Source organism: Tamandua tetradactyla, chromosome 11 (assembly GCF_023851605.1).
Source record: "Tamandua tetradactyla isolate mTamTet1 chromosome 11, mTamTet1.pri, whole genome shotgun sequence".
Lineage (NCBI taxonomy): Eukaryota > Metazoa > Chordata > Mammalia > Pilosa > Myrmecophagidae > Tamandua > Tamandua tetradactyla.
The window spans coordinates 49,590,814-49,614,255 of NC_135337.1; the positions used below are offsets into that span (position 1 = coordinate 49,590,814).

General features: G+C 39.8%; 1 long non-coding RNA gene across 1 annotated transcript in view; it reads left to right on the plus strand.

Moving 5' to 3' along the window:
- LOC143649510 (uncharacterized) overlaps positions 1 to 21,787 on the plus strand; it is a 49,325-nt gene extending 27,538 nt beyond the window's left edge. The window contains exon 3 of the long non-coding RNA XR_013159072.1: positions 21,637 to 21,787. This is a non-coding gene — a long non-coding RNA (uncharacterized LOC143649510). The remainder of the gene's footprint in view (positions 1 to 21,636) is intronic.
- Positions 21,788 to 23,442: the final 1,655 nt, after the last annotated feature.

Genomic DNA, 23,442 nt, shown 5'->3' on the forward strand with positions numbered 1-23,442 from the left:
TAATCAGGTCAGGATTAAGATAATCAGAATACAGGGGTAAGGAAGACATTGTCTATATTTCAATACCTCACCTGCTCTTTGAGACAAAAGAAAGAAATCCTTATTTGTCCAGAACCTAATCTTTCGGTATCACAAAATCTAACTCAACTTCTCTGGATAGATCATTTAAACAATCCAAACACAGGGAACCCAGAATAGAATGAAGCTTATTCTGTATAGCTTAATGTAATGCCTGACTACACCCCAGAGCATATTAAGCAGATAATCAAAAAGTATTGGCAAAGTCCCTTGAGGGATGGGAGAAAAGTATGGAAGTATTAAACCTGACCACTGGGAAAATGTTTGGTTCCATGTAAAACATTATGGACACCCAAAACTATAGTGCAAGCCCTTGATCTTGAGGATTACTCTTGTTCTTGTGAAGCTTATGAATGTAGCAGAGAAGCTTAACCTATTTATAGGTATGCCTAAGAGTCACCTCCGGAGGACCTCTTTATTTGCTCAGATGTGGCTTTTCTCTCTCTAAGCCCAACTCTGCAAGAGAAACCATTGCCCTCCCCACTACACAGGACATGCTATCCAGGGATGAAAGTTTTCCTGGCAGTGTGGGAGATGACTCCCAGGGATGAGCTTGGCCCTGGCACCATGGGATCAACAACGCCGTCCTGACCAAAAGGGGGAAATAAATGTAACAAATGAGGTATCAGTGGCTGACAGAGTTCAAATAGAGTTGACAGGATACACTGGAGATCAATCTTATGTATGCTTCAGTTAGACATTGCTATCTATCACAGCTTGCTAAACCCCAACCAAAACCATTTCTGCCAATCCAAAATAATACCTAGCACATTATATAAGATTTTACAAAGGTTCCATGTACTAGGATAACTACACAAAACCTAAAACCTCCAGATGGGTCCCTGGAATACAGAAGTCCTGAAATGCAAAGGGGTCAGGCTTTCCATAACATAAACTGGTTCCATCCCCCCATCCCATATTATCATCAGTCCCTGCCAACATGAAAATGTTAGAATGGGCACATCCCAAATACCCTGAAGAATGGGAGAAAGTTCAAAGGAGGTGGTCGAGTTATACGAAGAAGGTAGGGCTTAACAAATAAGTATGAGTTATTTTTTATTTATATTAACAAATAAGTATGAGTTATTTGTTATTTATATTAAAAAATCATACTGATATTTCCTCTAGCCTCCAGTACCTTAGAGCAGCTAGGAGTGAAAACCTAAAATTGTAGAGTTGTAACCCATACCAAACCCTGAAATCTTTTCTAAAACCAACCGTACCAAACTCTGAAATCTGTTCTAAAACTAATTGTTGCAATGTACTTTGAAATTTATTACTTTTATGTATATGTGTTATCTAAAGAGAAAAAGGAGTATGACAGAGAAGATAGGATTTTAAAAATGACTGTGACAGAATAATTATATTGATATTTCTGTTAGTCTCCAATATCTTAGAACAGCTAGAAGAAAAAAATGAAAAATCATGCAACTGTAACCCATACCAAACTTTAAAATCTGTTCTATAACTACCTGTTAAAATGTACTTGGGAATCTATTGCTTTTTTTTAAAGCTTTTCTTTTTTTTTTTTTTTACATGGGCAGGCACCGGAAATCGAACCCGAGTCCTCGGGCATGGCAGGCAAGCATTCTTACCTGCTGAGTCACTGTAGCCCACCCAGAATCTATTGCTTTTATGTGCATGTCCTATTTCACAATAAAAGTTTTTTTTTTTAAAAAGAATCAATACTATTGGAACACAGCTGAACATTTTCGGGTACTTCCCTCTAGCCACTCCAATACATTGTAAACTGAAAAGGGGATATTTATATAATGCATAAGAATAATCTCTAGGATAACCTCTTGGCTCTGTTTGAAATCTCTCAGCTACTGAAACTTTATTTTGTCTCATTTCTCTCTTCCCCCTTTTGGTCAAAAAGGCTTTCTCAATCTCTTGGTGTCGGGTCCCGGCTCATCCCCAGATTTCTGTCCCATGTTGCCAGGGAGATTTACACCCCTGGGAATCATGTCCCATGTAGGGAGGGAGGGCAGTGAGTTCCCTTACCATGTCAGCTTAGAGAGAGTGGCCACATCTGAGCAACAAAAGATGTTCTCTGTCTCCCCCACTTCTGAAGAACAATTTGGCTGAGTATAGAGTTCCTGGTAGGAAATTTTTCTCTTTCAGGATCTTAGATATATCATATTACTGCCTTCTGACCTCCAAAGTGCTTGTTGAGTATTCTGAATTCATTCTATGTGGTTTCCCTTGTATGTAGTAGATTGTTTCTCTCCTGCTGCTTTCAGGATTTTCTGTTTCTCTTCAACATTTGACAGAATGATTAATATCTGTCTTGGAGTAGGCCTATTAGGATCTATTTTATTTTGAGTTCATTGGACTTCTCTGATTTGCTTATTTATGTCTTTCATAATGGTTGGAGAGTTTTCCCCCTTTATTTCCTAAACCAATCTTCCCAGTCCTTTATTCTTCTCTTCTCCTTCTGGGACACCAACGATTCTTTTTTTTACATGGGCAGGCACACAGGAATCGAACCTGGGTCCTCTGGCATGGCAGGAGAGCATTCTTGCCTGCTGAGCCACCGTGGCCCACCCAACACCAATGATTCTTATATTTGTGTGCTTTGTGCTGTCCATCATTTCCCTGAGGTTCAATTCAAATTTTTCTGACTTTTTTTTTGCCATTTGTTCTTTCATATGTTTGAAATAAATTGTCCTGTCCTCTAGTTCACTTATTCTTTCTTCTGTCTCTTCAAATCTGCTGCTGTGTTTCTCTAGAATATTTTTTATTTAGTCTACAATATCTTCCATTTCTGTGATATCTGCTCTTTATCTATTTATTTTTTCAAATTCTTTATGTTCTTCTAGTGTTTTCGTAATCACTTTTATGTCATTAGTCAACCCACTGAATTTATTTAGTAGAGTTGTATGTACATCTTTGATCATTATTCCAAAGTCTGTGTCTTCTCCAGTGTTTTAATTTAGTCATTAGGCTGTTGTATATTTGTCTGTATGTTCTGATGTTTTGTTATTTTCTGTTACTTTTGAGACATTTAATTATCTTGGTATGGTTACTTTGGAAGTTGATTTTTCTCAGTCATCTAAGGGTTTGTAGTTTCAGGACAGCATGGGGTATGTTGTGGGGCATGGGGTAGGGCACAGTGGTGTGGTGGTGGGGGCCGTGCAGGCTAGGCATGGGACAGAGGTGCTATGCTGGTGCTTGGGAATGTGGGATGTGGGACATGGGGTTGTTGGGGGGCGGCATGGGGGCATGGGGGCACGGGGTGGGGTGCAGCTCTGGCAGGCCTTGGAGCACAGGGGCAAGGTGCAATGCAGAGGACATCCACAGGGCATGGTGCGAGGCAGAATGCAGGGGCTGTGGTGTATACTGGGGGTGGGGGTGGGGTGTAAGTGCACAGGGGAGCAGGATCTGGGGAGCAGGCGAGCAGGGTGTGGATGCATGGGGGCAAGTGTTCAGGCAGGATGCAGGTGTGTGTGTGCATGGAGCACAGGAACCGTGGGCATTGGGGCACAGGCTTTGGGTGGCAGGTGCACCCGTGTGTGGGTTACAGGGGTGGGGGTTGCTGTGTTGGCAGGTGGGGAACAGGTGTAGGGGGGCAGGGTATTGGTGTTTGCATACACAGGGGTGCAGGGTGGGTGCATGTGTGCATGGGGTGGAGGGGTAGGGGCAGAGGGGTGTGGGTTGTGGTGTGTACACGCATGGGGGTGGGGGGGCAGAGCTTGGGTGTGTGGGGGCTGGGCAGGGCAGGGGTGCTGGAGGAACCAGGGGGTGGGAATTGGGTAAGGAGGCAGCTCATGGGTCACCAGGAGAGGGAAGTGGTGCATGTAGGGTGTGGCATATTCAAGGTGCATGGGTTGGCTTACTTCCTAGTCCACACATCCCTGTCTGTACACTGCTAAGGGCTCTGGGCCTCCATTTGCAAAGGTGCACATTTGGCATTTTGTACTAGCTGGATGTTCTTTGGTTCTCTGTGTCTCAATTCCTCAGCTTTTTCATCCAGGACCTCCTCATATAGTGTTGAAGACCTATCAGGTCATTTGCATCCTAGAACCACTGTTCCGCTCATTTTTCTGTCACTTCTCTAGCTATTCCTTGAAATAGGGGTGAACTTGGCCTATCCTAATCCACCATCTTCCTGGAAGTCTCAATTTCCATTTCTGTCTAAACCAGTTTGAGTAGGGTTTATTGTCACTAGTAATCAAAATATTTCTAACAAATATACTGAATCCATTTAAAGTGGTTCATATAAATGAGCAAGGTCCTTCACTAAACCAAAGAATTATTTTGAGTCTTATCAAAATAAGTATTGTAGCCCTTTCCCCTGCAGCCTATGCCCAGGCTGGATCTCCCTGCAGAGCTCAGGCCTTGTGCGAGGGACCACTATGGATTTCAAGCAGATGCAATCCCTGGATGATTTGAAAGGAAGACATCCTTGGCCTCCTGAAGAGAGGTAATAGTGATAGGCAGGCAGTCTTTAGGTGTTTTCAGGTGCCCTGACCTAAGCAGACATCTGCCTTCATTGGAGTCTCAGATGTCTGACACACCTGTGTAACACCAAGATAAGTAAAGATACCATGTTACATTTAGTTGTACTGTTGCTTTGTGCTCCTCTTGGCTATGACAATTTTGAGAAGGAGTGGTCTATTAGGTTGGGGTTGTGGGTTTGCTGGATGAACAACAGAGGGATAGTGTCATTCTCATCACATATCAAGGGTATGTTGATGTTAACCTTGATCAACCTGCTGAGCTCATGTTTGCCGGATTTCTCCACCCTAAAATTACCACCTCCCTTTCTATAGTTAATGCTTTTGAGTATGAGAAGTTATGCTATATGCTTTCTTGAAGACAGTGTATCTATATAAATTATTTGGAATTCTTCTGCACAGATTTGATTCTTCCCCATCTATTTTACTTATTTGCTTTTTTCTGAGTACGGACTCATGGACATTTATACCATATTTTATTCCAGTTCTGGCCATTGGACACGCTATTACTTGGCTCCTGTGCCCTTCTAACATACCCCATTATTGTGGTTTTTATTTTTGTTGTTGTTTTTTCTTAAGTACTTTCTCACTTTATGAAACTACTAGATGCCCCAGACTCACCTTGGTTGTTTCCTGCCCAGAATCCGTCATTTCTTCAAGGATCCCCCATTTCATTTTAGTGGAGAATAGAATAGGAAATCACTACCATTCTAACCATGATCTTTTGTTCATGGCTCTTCATGTTCTGTAAACAAATATTTCTTTAAATATTTTTTCTCATTCTAGGACTCTTATACTACTGTTAACATTTCCACTGCTATCCTTAATTGTTAGCTTTTATATTTTTTGTTCCTTATGACTTTGATTTTATCTCCTAGTTCACTATTCTGCTTTTGAATGCAATCCTATTGATCTATTTTATATATTCACATACCATCTAATTATCCAAAGTGTACAGTCAATGGTTCACAGTATCATAGAGCTGTGCATTCATTACAACTGACTTTTAAACATTTTCAAAATGTTTAAAATCTCCCCAACGATAAAAAGAATAAAAATAAAAGTAAAAAAGAGCACTGAAAAAAAGGCATTGTAAACCAAAAACTGGTTAAAATCCTACTTTTACTACTCATTAGTTTAGTAACTTGAGTAAGTTGCATAACTGCCTTTGAAATGTGGTTTCAACAGTACCTGTAAAAAGCAATAAAGATATATACATCGCAAGTTCATGCTGAGGATTAAATGAACACATTAAACAAGTAAGTGAGGTCCATTCCATAAAATGTTGCCATTGCCGTATACTAATTGTGATAAACTAGCATCAGAAGAAGCAAGAGTTACAGGCATGCTGGTGCTATTCTAGAAGAATGAAGCAAGCAACAATTAAGGGAGTTTAAGAATATTCCTCAGTCAGAATAATGTCTGTTGCTAAGTAAGTTCATGGAACGTATTTAAATCAAAGCCAGTAGAGTTATTTTGTCACAAGATTCTATAGATAAAAGACCTAGTAGAACAAACAGATGATCTGTTTAGAGAGTTAATGGAACAATATGAGATATGAGATATGAGAAGGAAAGTAAAAAAAAAAACCTCCTCTAGAGGTAAATTAACTCTTCTCTGAAAATTTCTGAGTTTCTTCAGTGGGTTCCACACATAAACTGGACACCCGGATTAGAGTCTGTATATATTACTGATGTCAGTGCATACTCAATAAACAGAGAAGTTGCACTATTAAAGTTTAATAATAATCTCAATTACTGATCTATGCAGTGTGGCAAGTTGTCCTAAATGAAAAATTTGGCATTAAAATGGCATTTGTAATTCTCAGTTGTGTGTGAGTTCAATGTCACCCTTTAGATGTCACACTCCTTTTCAGAATTTGACAAGTGGTTCATCCAATTACAGTTGCCACAGAGACAGCATCACAATGTTTAACTAACGTGTAAAAGATCATCTGGAACATCTCAAGTTATTGTTCATTGAAATCTGCAAGACTGATCTTAAATGAAACTTCAAAAATACCAACTTGAACTTCCAGAAGTCAAATACTTGACAGAGATGGAAAATGAACAAATACATCTACCTCCCCTAGGGGGTGGGTCACCCTCCCATCCCCCTAGCTTGTGGAACATATTCCAGGACTGTCACCTCAACACAAGGTGCCTTCAAGCATTTGCCAAAATATCTACAAGCAATATGCAACTGTCAAAACCACAATGAGATAATATCTCACACTCACCAGAATGGCCATTATCAATAAAACAGAAAACAACCAGTGCTGGAGTGGATGTGGAGAAAGAGGCACACTAATCCACTGTTAGTGGGAGTGAAAAATGATACAGCCACTGTGGAAGGCAGTTTGGTGGTTCCTCAGCAAACTAAGTATAGAATTGCCATATGATCCAGCAATACCATTGCTAGGTATCTATTCAGAGGATATGAGGGCAAGGACACAATTGGACATTTGCACACCAATATTTATAGCAGCATTACTTACAATTGCCAAGAGATGGAAAGAGCCCAAATGTTCAACAACAGATGTGTGGCTAAACAAGCTGTGGCGCATACATATGATCGAATATTATGCAGCTGTAAGACAGAATAAAGTCATGAAGCATGTAACAATGTGGATGGACCTTGAGGACATTATGCTTAGTGAAATTAGCCAGAAACAAAAGGACAAGTACTGTATGGTCTCACTATTATGAACTAACATTAATGAATAAACTTGGAGAATTTCAGTTAAGAATAGAGGTCATCAGGAAATAGACATAGGGTAGAGATTGATTCTTGGAGCTGAAGTGATACAGATTGTGCAACAGGACTGATTATAAAAATTCAGAAATGGATAGGACAATACTACCTGATTGTAGCACAATAATGTAAGTATACTGAATGAAACTGAATGTGAGAATGATAGAGGGAGGAGGGCTGGGGGCACATATGAAGTCAGAAGGAAAGATAGATGATAAAAACTGAGATGGTATAATCTAGGAATGCCTAGAGCGTACAATGATAGCGTCTAAATGTAAAAATTTTTTTGCCTGAGGGTGTTGGAAATAGATGGTCATTCATATTTTAAAACCTCAACTTCTGTGTGAGACTAAAGTAAGAAGTGTTTATTTGGTACAAAATTTATATTTTGACTAGTGCATTTCCTAATTAACTTATATAGACAGTTTAATTGAACATTATAAGTACATGGAACCTTGAATAGGGCATGAGATTTTGTAGGTTTGTCCAGTGTGATGTCCCAGTAAATCCTAGAGTAATCTGAACAGTGAATAAAGAAGTATTTGCAAAGCACCCTGGGGGAATAGTGAGAAAGGGAGAAAATTCAACTTCCCCTTGAACTTCTGATTCAACTGCAGAATTCCTGATATTCTCACAAGTCAGGACAACCAAATCAATAGGCTGAGACCTCAATCTTGGGGTTTGTTCATATGAAATTTATCCCTGCAAAGGGTAAGATAAGCCTACATAAAATTAGGCCTAAGAGTCAGCCCCAGAGAACCTCTTTTGTTGCTCAGATGTGGCCTTTCTCTCAGCAACATGGCAAGTGAACTCCCTGCCCTCCCCCTCTCTACGTGGGACATGACCCCCAGGGACGTAAACCTCCCTGGTAACATGGGACAGAAATCCTAGAATGAATTGGGATTCAATATCAAGGGATTGAGGCAACTTTCTCGACTAAAAGGGGAAAGAGAGAAATGAAACAAAATAAAGTGTCAGTGGCTAAGAGATTTCAAACAGAGTTGAGAGGTTATCCTGGAGGTTATTCTTATGTATTATATAGATATTCCCTTTTTAGTTTAAGGTGTATTAGAGTGGCAGAGGGAAGTGCCTAAAACTGTAGAGCTGTGTTCCAGTAGCCATATTTCTTGAAGATGAAAGTATAATGACATAGCTTTCACAAAGTGATTATGTGATTGTGAAAACCTTGTGTCTGATGCGCCTTTTATCTATGGTATGTACAGATGAGTAAAACATATGGATTAAAAATAAATAAATAAATAATAGGGTGAACAAATGTTAAAATAAATTGAGTAGATTGAAATACTAGTGATCAATGAAAGGGAGTGGTAAGGGGGATAGGAAAAAATAGGAGAAACAAAGGTCAAAACACATTGGGTACATGGAAATACTAGCAGTCAATGAGAGGGAGGGGTAAGGGGTATGGTATTATGAGTTTTTTCCTTTTTCTTTTTATTTGTTTTTCTGGAGTGATGCAAATGTTCTAAGAAATGATCATGGTGAGAAATATATAACTATGTGATGATATTGTGAGGTACTGATTGTACACCAAGTATGAAATGTTCATATGTTAAGAATATTTGTGTTTGTATGTTGTTTTGTCAATAAAAATATCTAAAAAAAAATACTGGGGACCCCGGAAGAGATTTTGATCACATGGGTTATATTTAACAATAGTTTCATATTAAAGAATAAAATAAAAGCTTTAGATTATTCATTTTAAATCATCTATACAGAGGCTACAGTAAATGTTTTATGAAAAAAAAACTATATTTTCCAAAATGAAAATAATGGCATTATTTTACAGTTTTGAAATTCTCATTCATGTCTGGCTTAATTGAAGATGGCTAGACTCATATCTAATTCTGCATTCAGTCTGTTGCAATGTGCTGTTTCAGTTGGAGTATATGCAGAAAATTCAGCTTTACACAGATATATATGTTGAGAAGAAAGAGTATAATAGCCTTTTACAGATAATTGCAAATATTCTTTTTTAATACTATATCAAAATTCAACAGATTGTAGTTTCTCAAAAATTAGTTGCAATGTAGAATATCAAACTATATGAATGAAATGTTCTTACTCTTTACATTCAAATCTATTGGACTACCTTGAACTTCTAATGGATCTTTAATCTATGCATGCCTTTGCTTTGGTCATTTTAAAAATATTGATTCACTGGGTTATGCAGACCTTCCAAATGTTGTCACATTTCATTATACAACGCCTATATACATATACATTCATTAGCATCACCCCCATTTCATCGATCAGTTTTGGATGGAGGTATCTCGATGGTGATGACGGCTTCACAGGTGTTCACAGAAATAAAAACATCAAGTTAAACACTTTGAATATGTGCAGGCTTTGTCCATAAGTCATAACACAATAAGGTAAAAATAGAAGGTGCAACAGAATAAAACTGGAAAGATGAAGTTTATCATTCTACTCCGTGTTCTCTATTTTGTGTACAAAATTCCCAAAATAAAAAGTTTTAGGAAGTTGCCATGGTGGCAGATTCGAGTTTTAGAAACATTTAAATATTTCTTGAAAGCTTGATTTGTATCACTGGCAGTAAATAACGTCAGTTACTGCCCTTAATGTGATAAGCTCACTTGGTTTATTTTCAAGCCCATGTCTGCTCACCGCCAAGTGCGCGCGCGCATTACTGCCTGCTCGCCCTCCGTGGGAGAAAACGGGGTCCCACGGCCCAGGGGCTGACCGCGCTGGGAGCTCAAACAAGCTCACCAGAGCTCCCCGAGCCAGCCATCCTCCCCCGCGAGGCGGAAGGATGCGCACACTTCCCATGGCCGCTACACAGTGTTCAAAACGCACGTTCTCAAAGGCTGAGGTTTAAGGCCAGTCATGATTTTTACCACTCAGCGAGACCATGCTGACGTGAAACGCTGTTCTCAGTTTCCAGCGCGGCTGGGAAGCGCGCAGGGCGGGCGGCACCCCGCCTGGCTGCACCCCGGGTCCCCGGTATGGCCCTGGCTTCTGCCTCAGCAGTGCAGATATTATCCAGCAGAAAAGGCAAATAACGTCCTTACGTTTTGAGAATAGTTTTACTCTTACAGACCCCTGAAAGCATCTGAGAACCAAGGATCCGTGGCCCTACCACAGGAGCCTAGGTATATTTTAAAAGAATATAAAACCCGACAAAACTGGAGCCTTGAAAATGTTTAGAATACGAACTCATTCACCAGATAAGCACCATGGAACATATTTTTCTACTGCAAAAAAGTAAGTAAATGATTCATGTGAGAAAAAAAGACATTCAAGCACATAGTTATCACCAATATCTGACCCACTAAGGGAATCTTCAAGTGGGTATGTGGCATTTAAGCAACACAAATATTCTCAGCTAAACATTTTTAAAATTTGTTATTTATCAATTAACCTTATAAACTTCAAACTTGAGGATTCTGGAAGGCCCTAAATTTGGTCCTTGCTCTGCCTTTCATGGGACGGAGGAAACCACTGTCTGCCTTCTTCCTCTCCTCATCCCTGGGACATCAACAAATGAATCAAAAACAAAAACAAAAACTATGTAGCTGCCATCTTCTGTGAATGCTTTCTCTGATTCTCTACCCAGGCTTTCACCCCCAAGGAAAAGTAAATGATTTCCTGTGCTGGGATCTTATGGCAGGTAATTTATCATCTACTAGTAAGGCCCTTATCATATTGCATTACAGTCACTAAAATAAGCATTTGCTCCCTACTCATGACTTAGGGGGAACACTAAGCCTTTTTCTTGCTTATTCCTTGAGACTTAGAACTAGGACTCAAAAACACTTGCTGAATATTGCATTCTTCTCTTACAGGAAGGATATCTGCTCCCTGCTGAGAAGCCTAGCATTGATCCCTGAGTAATTTTAAAGAGCCCACTGTCTTAGTTTGCCAGGGTTGCTATAACGAATATTAGTTGGCTTAAACAATAGGAATTCATTGTCTCGCAGTTTTAGAGGCTTGAAGTCCAAAAGCAAAGCTGTCAGCAAGACCATGCGTTCTCTGAAGTCCTTGGCATTCTGGTGGTGGCTTGCCAGCAATCCAGAACTCATTCTCTGCCTCCATCACCAGGCCATTTTTTTCTGTCTCCTTCTCCTCAGTCTAAATTTCCTTTGGAAATAAGAACTCCAGTCATATCGGATTAAAGCCTATCTGATTCAGTTTGACATCACCTTAACTAATAACATCTACAAAGATCCTATTAACAAATGGATTCACATCTATAGCCTTGGGGTTAGGACCTGAATTTGTCTTTGTGGGAGACATGATTGAACCTATAACACCCACCTTCCCTGTAGACCTCAAGAAAAGTTTTCTTTGTCCTTATGTACGTCACTATAGGGATACCCTATAAGAAGCCATTGCAATGTTTAAATAATTGAGTCCCTTCTACTACCAAGAAGGCATTGAACATAAAAAATAGATGACCCACTTAAGGTGACAGCATAGACTATGTCCTAGGATAGGGGAAAAGATGGATTTACTGAGGAAAAGTGAAATATACTTCCCCCAAGTTGTTTGTCATGGGGGTTGGAGAGGGGCCACAGATTGCTTTGAATCCGGATGATTTCACTAGGACGTTTACGGTGATCCACTACAGGGAATGCAATTTATTTATCCAGATTCTAGAGTATTAAGACATTTTTGCAAAACTGAAATCTCTAAGTTAGTTTTGAAGGCTCCAGATGTTTCATTATCTGTCCAAATGTTAAGTACTCCATCAGGTGCAGATTTGGGGGCAGGTTTTGTTTTAAAGCCACAGTAGAATAAAACATACTGTGACCTACCTTTGAAGGAAAGCATGAACAAAATAAAGATATTTACCTTCTATTCAGGAGGATTATTTAGCAATCACAAGAGGTTTGATAAATTCAGGGTTTCCAGAACAGTGATTGCAAACTAAGAGAAACATCAGAATGTTTTAAGCCTCACTCCAAATCTTCGGAATCAGAATTCCGCAGTATGATTCTGAAGGCGAGACCTGAGGTTTGAAATCATCGTTCTATATTAATATTCTACTCATTTCTTATTTGGAGATTATGCAAAAGAAAAAAAAAAAGAAAAAAGAAAGGCTTGAAAAGCCTATCTCTGTATATTTTGAGGTAACAATTATCTAACATTGTCATAACCTAGTAGCATTGTCTAATAATACATGTTCCCACTACCAGCTCAGCCACAGAAATCTGCATTTTAACAAACTTCTCACATGGTTCTGTTGCAGATGAGCTAGGCCACCTTTTTTTGTTGTTCTTGTTTGTTTGTTTTTATAATTTGCTGATCTATATTATATAGTCACACACCATGTAATTAACCAAAGTATACAATCAGTGGTTCACAGCATCATTATATAGCTGTGCATTTATCATCACAATCGACTTTTTTTTCTTTTTTGTGAAAAATAACATATATACAAAAAACATACATTGCAAAGCACATCACAACAATTAGTTGTAGAATAGATTTCAGAGTTTGGTATGGGTTACAGTTCCACAATTTTAGGTTTTTACTTCTAGCTGCTCTAAGATACTGGAGACTCAAAGGAATATCAATATAATAATTCAGAAGTCATACTCATTTGTTAAACCCTACCTTCTCTGCCTAACTCTACCATCACCTTTGACTTTTCTCCCACTCTTTAGGGGTATTTGAGCTATGTCCGTTCTAGCTTTTTCACGTTGGAAGGGTTGTTGATAACATGAGATGGGGGGATGGAACTAGTTGGTGTTGTGGAGAGGCTGGCCCCTCTGCATTTCAGGACTTATCTGGTCCAGGGACCCATCTGGAGGTTGTAGGTTTCTGGAAAGTTACCCTAGTGCATGGAACTCTTGTAGAATCTTAAATAACACCCTAGGTGTTCTTTAGGATTGGCAGGAATGGTTTTGGTTGGGGGTTGGCAAGCTATGATAGGTAGCAATGTCTAACTGAAACGTGCATATGAGTAACCTCCAGAGTAGCTTCTTGGCTCTAGTTGAAGTCTCTCAGCCACTGATACATATTTGTTAGGACTTTTCCCCCTTTTTGTCAGGACGGCATTGTTGATCCCGTGTTGGCAGGGCCAGATTCATCCCTTGGAGTCATCTCCCACACCACCCCGGAGACTTTCACCTGGATGTCATGGTCTACTAGTGGGGAGGGCAATGATTTCACCTGCAGAGTTGGGCTTAGAGAGAGAGGCTACCTCTGTGCAACCACAGAGGTCCTCTGGAAGTAACTTTTAGGCATACCTATGGGTAGGCTAAGCTTCTCTGCTATCTATATTAGCTTCACAAGAGCAAGCCTCAAGGCAGGCTTGGCCTGCTGATTTGGGTGTCCCTAACATTTGATACAGATTCAGTGGTTTCTCTGGTGGTAAAGGTTAATAGTTCCATATTTTTTCTCCCATCCCTCCAGGGACCTTGCCAATACTTTTTGATTATCTGCTTCATATAATCTGGGATGTGCCCAGACATTACGTTAAGCTATACAGGATTAAAGGTACTCATTCTTATTCTGGGCTCCCTGTGTTTGGATTGTTTAAATGATCTATCCAGACAGATTGCACTAGATGATGTGCTACAGAAAATTTAGGTGATGGACAAAACAAACCTTTCTGTCTTTGCTCTCAAAGAGTAGATGAGGTTCTAAAACAGAGACAATGTCTTCCTTACCCCTGTGTTCTGAATTTCCTTATCCCGACCTGATAGAGTTTGTCGTTAACTCTAAATACCACATTATACATATATAAACAGCCTCTCAAAACCCAGAAACAACAATTTCCACTCCAGACTAAATCCATGGCTATAAGACTAGGCCACCTTTAAAAAAAATTTGTGAATTCTTTTTAATAAGAAAGGTGCAGTTCTTGTCAAGTAAAATGCTTGGTGTTGTGAAAGAAGAATGAAGCTGGAGCAATAACCATGGCATGTATACAAATTTCATGTGCTAAAATTGGTTCATTGATGATGATAGGAAATGGGTTGTTCTAGTCAGTCAAAGTATCTTGTCAGATATTAGAGTTGTGTTCCACGGTTAAGCAACCCATGGTCTGTGGGCTTTTGGTCTTTTGGCTCATGAGCTAAGTTCAGGGTGAGAGATTAGAAGGCTACTCTCTGACAGCAAAACTTTTGTGGCTCATAAGCAGTGCGAGTTTCTCACTGACCCTCTTCTATTCGTAAGTTAGGTAGTTTAATTTGTGCAGCTGTACATTCTTTCCAAGGGACTTCAATATATCTCAGATTTCAATTTTAAAGTGACCCATAAACAACTGATATATTCTGAATTGGTCTCCATACCAAAGGGTTGTGCATCTCTGATGAATCTGTGCTGGACCTTGGGGACTGAGGGGTTAATGGAGGGACTTGAGCCAAGGAGCCCAAAGTAAAAGAAATGATGATGATTAACAACTATTGAGTGCTTGCTATATTTCAGGCACTCTAAGTAGTTCTTTACATATATAACCTCATCTAACCCTCACAACAATCCTATGAGGAAGATGCTACGGATATTCCTACTTTACATATGGGGAAACTAAGGCTTAGAATTAGTAAGAAACTTGAATACAGTCACTTGGCAGTGCTGCAACCAAGATTTGAACTCGGGTCTGTAGGATACAGATTAGTGTATCTCAAGAATTGAAGGTACATACAGGCTTGGTCGATTTCCATAAGCGGACTAAGGAAATGGGGGAAATGGTCACATTTTATGGTGTGGTTAAGTTTAAACTAAGGAGCAAAAAATAAAGTTGCTTCTCTTTTTCTGGACTCAGAAGGAGCACTGAGATGCAGTTTTCTTCTCTCTTGTTTTAATCTGTGCCAGGGACAATACTTAGTGGGCAGTGGTTTGGTGGGGTCTCAAAGCTGAGCCTTTTCATGCAGCATCACATGGGTATTTACCAAAAGAGACTGCACCTAAATAAAGGACTCGTTGTTTAATTTTTAATACATTGATCCAAATAGTTTTCGGTAATGACTTTTAGGAAGGGGTAACAAATGAGCTGTCAGTAATAAAGAACTGATGAGGTTGAGAAGAAGTAGGCATTTGTAAAGTCTTAAAAGCAAGAAGCAAAAAAAAAAAAAAAAAAAAGCAAAAAAAGCAAGAAGCCAAAAACTGAGCTGTCAACCACCAGGCAAACCGACGCCATCTCCTGGCAAAGTCAGTAAATTCTTCACCATGCAGCCCCAGAGAAGGACTGGTCAGTTATGAATACAAAATGTTAACCGGAAGTGAGTTCTCTGGCAACATCAGAATGTAGAACAAAACTATAAAAGGCAGAAGAGAAATCAAAGCCTGTGTGCTTTCCTCACACAGAAACAACTCAGCCCTCACTTAGAGACCTTATCCTACTGTATAAACAATGTTAACAAAATTGGCAATTATCAATAAGTGGAGCAGCTGATGGTGGTAAGCACACTAATAATAGGTCCAGTAACTACTAATAACCTGTCAGAGGAAATCTTTTAAAAGTTACTTTTAAAAATAAAAATTTTGAAAGGCATTCCATTGGGAGGGTGTTCTAGTTTGCTAGCTGCTGGAATGCAATATAGCAGAGACAGAATGGCTTTTTAAAAGGGGAATTTAATAAGTTGCTAGTTTATAGTTCTAAGGCCGAAATAATGTCCCAATTAAAACAAGTCTATAGAAATGTTCAATCTAAGGCATCCAGGGAAAGATACCTTGGTTCAAGAAAGCTGATGACATTCAGGGTTTCTCTGTCGGCTGGGAGGGCACATGGCTAAATCTGCTAGCTTTCTCTCCAGGCCTCTTGTTTCATAAGCTACCTGGGAGGGGTTTTCCTTCTTCATCTCCAAGGGGCCTCTCTGCTTCGTGGTTCTGAGGCGTTCTGAAGTTCTCTCCAAAATGCTTCCTCTTTTAAAGGATTCCAGTAAACTAATCAAGACCCACCTGGAATGGGTGGAATCACATCTCCACCTAATCAACTTTAATGCCCTCACTTGCTTGAGTCACATCTCCAGGGAGATAATCTAAAGTTTCCAACATATAGTACTGAATAGGGATTAGAAGAAATGAGACTAGGATTAAAACATGGCCTTTCTAGGGTACATAAATCCTTTCAAACTAGCACAGAGGGTAAAAGAGCATAAGGGCCCAAAGCTTGCAAGTGCTGGTGGTTGTAAGGATATCAAAGTACTACAGCCTGTTATTTTCCATTGTTATTCTGATGGACATTATGTTAGACATGAGTCAACAAGAAAGATATTCAATAATATTCTGTCTACTGTGAACATAATGCTTAGTTAAAAATAAAATAAATTTTAAAAGTTAAAAAGCAAACATTATGTCCCCCCTAATTTATTGAGCATCTATTGTGTGCTGGGCACTGTGGAAGCATTCTGGACGAATATTAATTACAATAGAGGGAACCCACACTAGAGATGGAAAAATGAGCAAAACATGTTTTGACAATTAATTTAATCTACCGGAAAATGGGCAGTCATTTTCTGATGATGTCTCTAAGATGTTGCTGCATCTATACAGTACACAATGTATCGAGTACTCTCATTTCTTTCCATCTCTGTCCTTTATTTCCTCTCAATTCTCTCTCTCCCCTTAATTATTGCATACATTTTGTGATTTTTCTATAAAGTCATTAATTGCATTAAGTTGGGTCTCTCATTCAAGAAGTAGTATAAAGACTATTGAAAATTTCAATTCAACCTTGTTTATTTAAGAGAATTTGGGGTTCAGTACAAATTCCACACTTAGCTCACTCTTCTGCTTGGACGGAGTGAAGCAGAGATTCTGGTTTCCAACAGGTACTTCCTTTCACACCTTTTACCTTCCCTGCATTATTTTTGCTTTAATTATCTGAGTAAATCTTCAGGCCTCTGTCTTACCTACAGAAATGTACCCAATAAAGTATGATTTTGAACACACATTGCTCTAGAAAAGGGAAAAAAAAACTAAAAATTCCAGTTTGACTCTTTGTCCTAAACGCCATGAGGTGAGGAAGCCAAGGTAAATGGTGCCAGCTCTAAGGCAAGTAGCTGCACAGTGCAATGCGCCCAACTACAAAATGCATCTCTCACCAATAACATTTTAATTCACTGGTGGTTGAGGCCAATTGTTGAACGTGCCCACCCCTTTCAAGGAAATGTATAAAAGGAATACTTTATCATTTTTGATTTGTGAGTTAAGACTCATGTTTTAAATTTGTTTGCAAGACACCCTAAGAACTCAAGGGAAGGCGTAATCTCTGTTCTGCTACAATAAACCTGCCTGCACACAAGACAACCCGAGATGAGTTATAAATATCCTATAATTTGCTAGAAGTACTGAAGCACAGCTTTATATCAGGCTTTTCTTATTCTTCTTCTTCAAACCTCCTGGCATTTCTCTTATCAAGATTCAGCAGCAGTAGGCCCGTAGCTCAGCTGCCTATTTATGCTTTAGTACAAGACTGAAAAAATATATCACTGCTATAGATAACTTTCTAGAAAGTTAAACCCTATTTAGTGAGGAAAGTTTAAGATGTACCTGCTTTCTGTTAAACAGTCACTGTGGAAATTACATTTACTGAGTGGGGAAGAGAAGACTGAAATCAGGAGCAGATGTCATCCAAATGGCCTTTGTCATAAATTCTATAATTAGACCATTGAAATTAATGGCCATAAAATTGGCTTGAACAAATCCTAGATTGACGACCCACTGCAAAGCCAACACACCTTGGCGCTGACCCGCCTCAGCCTTCCTTTTCCCACCATCACTCTCACAAGTAAAGATTTCCAATAATGCCAAAATGCATCATGCCAGGGAGTTCACTGGGATGAAAAGAGTCACAGATTGAAGTCCTTCCCCCCATTTGCATTCTGGCCTCAGAATGCTCCTAATCTGCTTAAATTCCTAACTGCCTGGCTGAACGATAAGCTTGCTTTTTAAATACAGCCCAACACACACAATGTTCTTGGGAGCTAAAATGTAGCAATGTGAAGAATTTGGGGAATTGAAGATCGTTTCAACCAGAGATGCTTATCTTGCAACATACACCCTGTGTTTGGTACCTAGAATTCGCTGGAGTGGGGGCTGCGGGCAGTGTTGACATTCAGATGCTTATTTTGCTGCCTCACTATTCCAAGGATAATGTGTCTCGTCTTAATCGACGGCAGGGAAGGTGGGTGGCATGTTAGCATCATGGAGCTAGATGTCACCTGCCTAGTGATTCCAAGGCAGTCTCACAGCAAGTGCCAGGCTGTGGACAGAGGATTCAGCCAGGGAACTTGTTAAAAATATATCACAGAGGGGTGCATGGGTGGTTCAGTGGTAGAAAGCTCACCTTCCATGCAAGAGATCCAGGTTCGGTTCCTGGACCACCACCAACTCCCCCCCCCCCCCCAAATATATATATATCACAGGCCCCATCCTTTGCAAGACTCTAAGGGGGCTGGGAAATTGGATTTTAAGGCTTTCTAGGTCAGGATTGGGCACTACTGCTCTAAATCCAACTCTCTAATTCAATACAGACAGTTCTGTTATTATACAATTTATTCTTCTAAATTACACGCTAAAAATTCCCAGGCTTATGGGGCAAATAGAGTTAGTAATAGAACAATGAAAATGCATGCAACTTGGTGACTAGGGTATTAACAAAACAACAATAATATACCAGTACACATACATTAATATAAAAATTGTTAAATGTCTAATAAATAAATATAAGACAATCTTTAAAAAAAGAAAAGGCAAAGTGAGCTTGATGGGAGGGAGGAGGAGGAGTTGAAGCTCCTGTGTTATGGAGACAGACAAGATTCACAGATTGGGAAGAATTGTACAATAAGTCCTTCCAAGTCAGAATTCTTGGCCAAACTGGGCTAAGAAGAATTTGGAGTGAACAGACATTGGGTTCTGCACCCTACAACTCTGTAGCTGGCTGTGTTCAAGGGTGGTTGGCTGTGTTAGTACACACTACCTTTAGCCTCTTGTTGCTTGATGGCATAAAGCGTCAAGGGGCAAGAAACAGCCACGAGTGATCCCACACAGTATCTACTTTATACTGATACAATCTGTTCTAGTTTGCTAGCTGCCGGAATGCACCACACCAGAAACAGATTGGCTTTTAATAAAAGGGGATTTATTTTGTTAGTTCTTCAGAGGAAAGGCAGCTAACTTTCCACTGAGGTTCTTTCTTACGTGGAAGGCACAGGATGGTCTCTGCTGGTCTTCTTTCCAGGCCCCTGGGTTCCAACAACTTTCCCCCGGGTGACTTCTTTCTGCATCTCCAAAGGCCTGGGCTGAGCTGCAAGTGCCGAGATGAGGAATACCGAGCTGCTCAGGCTGTGCTACGTTGCGGTCTCTCATTTAAGCATCAACCAATTAAGTCAAACGTCCTTCATTGCAGCAGACAAGCCTCCTAGCTGACTGCAGATGTAGATCAGCAACAGATGAGGTTCACGTACCATTGGCTCATGTCTGTAGCAACAAAACTAGGTACGCTCACCTGGCCAAGTTGACAAGTGAATCTAACTACCACACCATCTTGTTATTGGCCAACTGAGTATGAGCCAAATCACATTAAGAAACACCTGTTGTAGCAGAACAGACTTGAATCAATCTTCCAGACCACATTTCTACCGAGTATGTATATGGCTCCTACTTGAACACTTCTGCCTGGGGTAGCACCCTCCATTTTGGTGGAGCTTATAATTAAAAGCTCTTCTGTATGTTGAGCTAAAATGTGCCTTTCTGGAGTGCCCCGTCATTTATTCAAATCTATTTGTGCTTCCACATGGCAGAGAGCTTTTTGGATATTTGGAAAATGTCTTCGTAATCTCCTTAAGTCTTTTTTTTTACCAGGCTAAGCATTCCCTAATTTTTCACATGTTCCTCATATGGCATGGCTTAGAGTTATCTGGCAATTCAAATGCCCCCACCCTACCACCCCATCCCTCTTTAAACATGCTCCGGGTGTTTGTTGTCCAGGATACTCAGATTTGGCCTGATCAATGTAGACACAAGGGAGACTATTACCTCATTTGAATTGCACACTGTATTTCTCTGGAGGTACAGCAAGCTGGATAAGCTTTGGGCAGGCAAATTGTATCATTAGCTCATACTGCACTTGGACTCACCCATATCCTTTCCCAGACAGTACCTTTTAGTCCTCAGTGCTCACCCTTGCCCTTGATGACAGGGAAACTTGCGTAGCTGTTGATCTGTCCAACCATGCTCTGGGTATTGTGTTTTAATAAGTTATGAGCCTGCAATGTAATAGAATCAGAACTAAACTTACAATTAAACAAATTTTATTAAAAACAAAGGTCATGAAAAACAAGGAAAGACTGAGGACAAACAGCAACTAAGTGCCACAAGGTATCCTGGATGGATCCTGGAACAGAAAAAGGACAGTAGTGGAAAAACTGGTGAAATACACATAAAGCCTGTAGTGAGTTAATAGGAGTAGACCAATGTTGATTTCTTAGTTTTGATAAATGCAGCATAGTTATGTAGCATGTTGATGTTAGGGGAAGCTGGGTAAAGGGTATATGCAAACTATACCATTTTGGAACTCTTTTGTAAATTTGAAGTTATTTCAAAATGAAAGTTTCTTTTAAAAAGGTGTTCTAGTTTGCTAGCTGCCGGAATGCAATATACCAGAAACGGAATGGCTTTTAACAAGGGGAATTTAATGAGTTGCTAGTTTACAGTTCTAAGTCCGAGAAAATGTCCCAATTAAAACAAGTCTAAAGAAATGTCCAATCAAAGGCATCTAGGGAAAGATACCTTGGTTCAAGAAGGCTGATGAAGTTCAGGGTTTCTCTCTCAAGTGAGAAGGCACATGGCGAACACAGTCAGGGCTTCTCTCTCTCAGCTGGAAGGGCACATGGCGAACACGGCATCATCTGCTAGCTTTCTCTCCTGGCTTCCTATTTCATGAAGCTCCCCGGGAGGTGTCTTCCTTCTTCATCTCCAAAGGTCGCTGGCTGGTGGACTCTCTGCTTTGTAGTGTTGCTCTCTCTGAATATCTCTGAATCTCCAAAATGTTTCCTCTTTTATAGGACTTCAGAAACTAATCAAGACCCACTCAAATGGGTGAAGACATGTCATCCCCTAATCCAGTTTAACAAGCATTCTTAACTAAATCACATCAACCAGGGAGATGATCTCATTACAGTTTCAAATATACAGTATCGAATAGGGATTATTCTACCTTTAAGAAATGAGATTTATATTAAAACATGGCTTTTCTTAGGGGGCATACTTCCTTTCAAACCAGCACAAAAGGGAATAAATATACAAAACTGTTTACTAATTATCCTAAGCATTTTATCACATTTTCAGATTATCTAGTACTTGAGGTTAGGTATGACCATGGTATCTAATTCTATACATTGCTTTTTACCAGAGAGCTGGTGGCTGCCCGCGTAGAGGCACAGCCCTGATCAAGATCCTCTTTACTAATTAGAAGAAATGAAAGCGGTCTTTGCTCATGTCTTCAACTCCAGTAACAATTTTTTTAATTAATTGTTTTCTATGGAAGATTCCAAACCTCAGCTCACCTTGTGAATAAAATGATAGCACGGTATGGCAGTTTTGGATCTTTTTCTCTGGACTGTCTATGTGTCTGCATTTTCACCCGTGGCTACATTCTTTCTGATGTAACCAGGATTTTCTGAGAACTGTAGTAATTTGGAGAGCATGTTAAATACTGTTCTAGTTTGCTAGCTGTTGAAATGTAATATACCAGAAACAGAACAGCTTTTAAAAGGGGGAATTTACTAAGTTGCAAGTTTACAGATCTAAGGCCATGGAAAATGTCCCAATTAAAGCAAGGCTATAAAACTGTCCAATCTAAGGCATCCAGAGAAAGATACCCTGGTTCAAGAAGGCTGATGATGTTCAGGGTTTCTTTTTCAACTGGAAAGGCACATGGCGAACATGGTGACATTCGCTAGCTTTCCCTCCAGGCTTCTTGTTTCATGAAGCTCCCCAGGGGACATTTTCCTTCTTCATTGCCAAAGGTCTCTGGCTGCATGGGCTCTCCTGGATCTTGTGGCTCTGAAGCATTTTCCCAAATGTTTCCTCTTTTAAAGGATTCTATTAAACTAATCCACTTGGAATGTATAGAGTCACATCTCCCTCTAACCAAATACCCACAATTGGGTGAGCCACATCTCTGGTGAGATAATCTAATCAAGTTTCCAACCTACAGTACTAAATGGGGCTTAAGAGATATGGCTGACTCCATAAGATGGATCAGGATTGTTAAAACACGGCTTTTCTAGGGTAACTAAACCCTTCAAACCAGCATAAATACTCAAGTCAGAAGAATCACTCTTTTCTTCGTATAGTCTGAACTAAAAATGGATTCCTCCATTGTGCAAAAATATGAGCCATAACTTTTTTTTGACATTCCACCATTAACCCTCCCACTGTTAACAATCACTCAAGGCATTACAACCTAATCACTTCATCACCAGGATGGACGCAGCTACAATCCTTCCTAGTTAAGCGTGGGATTGCTTGGACCACATTCCCCATGTTGATCATAAAGTTGCCTTGATACAGTCTGCAATGTTTTTCTGATATCAGGCATATTGTATCTAGAGCAGTTTCTTCACTAACTTTCCAAGTAACCTCTTTTAAAATAATTAGGCTGATCTGATGTGATTTGTTCTCAGTAAACTCCATACGTATACATCATCTTCTTCCAGAAAGTACGTGTGGTGACTACTCTGTTTAATAGTTTGATTGCAAACTGTCTGAAACTCAGACAAATGGAAGAGAAATGCAGGAAATTGCTTCCTAATTGTCAGAGTCCCACACTATGTTCAGGAAAACACAATCACAAGGCTGGCTTCAGAATTGCTTCTATTTACCTTCCTCTTAATCGAAAGCAAGTAATTAAGAAATTTTCTCTCCGGAAGGCTCCTAATAAGCAAATTTCCATTATCCTTAGCCACATAGTGTGAGCCGACTTTTCTTTTCCTAATGAATCTTGTAATGTGAACGTGGTCATGCATTAATCCTGCCATGGCTGAGCAGAACTGAGCTCTGTAAAGACAGGAAGCGAGAGTCTTCTTTCCACAGTGCACAGATTAATAAAAGCAGGAAACGGCTGTAATGGTCCAAGAATCGAAAAGCAAAAGAAAGCCCTATCTCTTTCTAGCTCGACGAATTAGACATTAATCAGGTTTTTAAAATGTGACCA